This window comes from Arachis hypogaea, chromosome 1 (genome assembly GCF_003086295.3).
Source record: "Arachis hypogaea cultivar Tifrunner chromosome 1, arahy.Tifrunner.gnm2.J5K5, whole genome shotgun sequence".
Classification (NCBI taxonomy): Eukaryota; Viridiplantae; Streptophyta; class Magnoliopsida; order Fabales; family Fabaceae; genus Arachis; species Arachis hypogaea.
Genome location: NC_092036.1, coordinates 57,426,516 through 57,428,166, shown reverse-complemented (window position 1 = coordinate 57,428,166; position 1,651 = coordinate 57,426,516). Strand labels below are relative to the sequence as shown.

Sequence of the window (1,651 nt, the reverse complement as noted above, 5' to 3'; positions counted from 1 at the left end):
ACAGAGTTACAAGTTCCATGGACTTCCATTGGAAGATCCTCATCAGTTTTTAGCTGAATTCTTGCAAATCTGTGACACTGTCAAGACTAATGGGGTTGATTCTGAGGTCTACAGACTTATACTATTCCCTTTTGCTGTAAGAGACAGAGCTAGGATATGGTTGGACTCACAACCTAAAGAAAGCCTGAACTCTTGGGAAAAGCTAGTCAGTGCCTTCTTGGCAAAGTTCTTTCCACCTCAAAAATTGAGTAAGCTTAGAGTGGAAGTCCAAACCTTCAGACAGAAGGAAGGAGAATCCCTCTATGAAGCTTGGGAAAGATACAAACAATTAATCAGAAAGTGTCCCTCTGATATGCTTTCTGAATGGAGCATCATAGGTATTTTCTATGATGGTCTGTCTGAACTGTCCAAGATGTCTTTGGATAGCTCTGCTGGGGGATCTCTTCATCTGAAGAAGACGCCTACAGAAGCTTAAGAACTAATTGAAATGGTTGCAAATAACCAATTCATGTACACTTCTGAAAGGAATCCTGTGAACAATGGGACTAATCAAAAGCAAGGAGTTCTTGAGGTTGATACTCTGAATGCCATATTGGCTCAGAACATGATACTGACTCAAAAAGTCAATTTGATTTCTCAAAGTCTATCTGGAATGCAAAATGCACCGGGCAGTACTAAGGAAGCTTCATCTGAAGAAGAAGCTTATGATCCTGAGAACCCTTCAATGGAAGAGGTGAATTACATGGGAGAACCCTATGGAAACACCTATAATCCTTCATGGAGAAATCATCCAAATCTCTCATGGAAGGATCAACAGAGACCTCAACAAGGTTTCAACAACAATAATGGTGGAAGAAACAGGTTTAGCAATGGCAAGCCTTTTCCATCATCTTATTAGCAACAGACAGAGAATTCTAAGCAGAACCACTCTGACTTAGCAACCATGGTCTCTGATCTAATCAAAACCACTCAAAGTTTCATGACTGAAACAAGATCCTCCATTAGAAACTTGGAGGCACAAGTGGGATAGCTGAGCAAGAAAGTTACTGAACTCCCTCCTAGCACTCTTCCAAGCAATACAGAAGAGAATCCAAAAGGAGAGTGCAAAGCCATCAACATGGCCGAATTTGGAGGGGAGGAAGAGGCAGTGAACGCCACTGAGGAAGACCTCAATGGACGTCCACTGACCTCCAATGAGTTCCCCAATGAGGAACCATGGGAATCTGAGGCTCCCACTGAGACCATAGAGATTCCATTGGATTTACTTCTGTCATTCATGAGCTCTGATGGGTATTCTTCCTCTGAAGAGGATGAGTATGTCACTGAAGAGCAAGTTGCTAAATACCTTGGAGCAATCATGAAGCTAAATGACAAGTTATTTGGCAATGAGACTTGGGAGGATGAACCCCCCTTGCTCACCAAAGAACTGGATGACTTGTCTAGGCAGAAACTACCTCAAAAGAGACAAGATCCTGGGAAGTTCTCAATACCTTGTGCCATAGGCCCCATGACCTTCAAGAAGGCCTTGTGTGACCTAGGATCAAGTGTAAACCTCATGCCTCTCTTTGTAATGGAGAAGCTAGGGATCTTTGAGGTGCAACCTGCAAAAATCTCACTAGAGATGGCAGACAATTCAAGAAAACAAGCTTAT

The 1,651-nt window shown here is 42.6% G+C and overlaps 1 non-coding gene across 1 annotated transcript; it reads right to left on the bottom strand.

Annotated features, from left to right (window-relative positions):
- Positions 1-250: 250 nt before the first annotated feature.
- LOC112712458 (small nucleolar RNA R71) lies at positions 251-358 on the bottom strand. Its single transcript, XR_003157802.1, has one exon. It is a non-coding gene; the product is annotated as a small nucleolar RNA R71 (small nucleolar RNA).
- Positions 359-1,651: the final 1,293 nt, after the last annotated feature.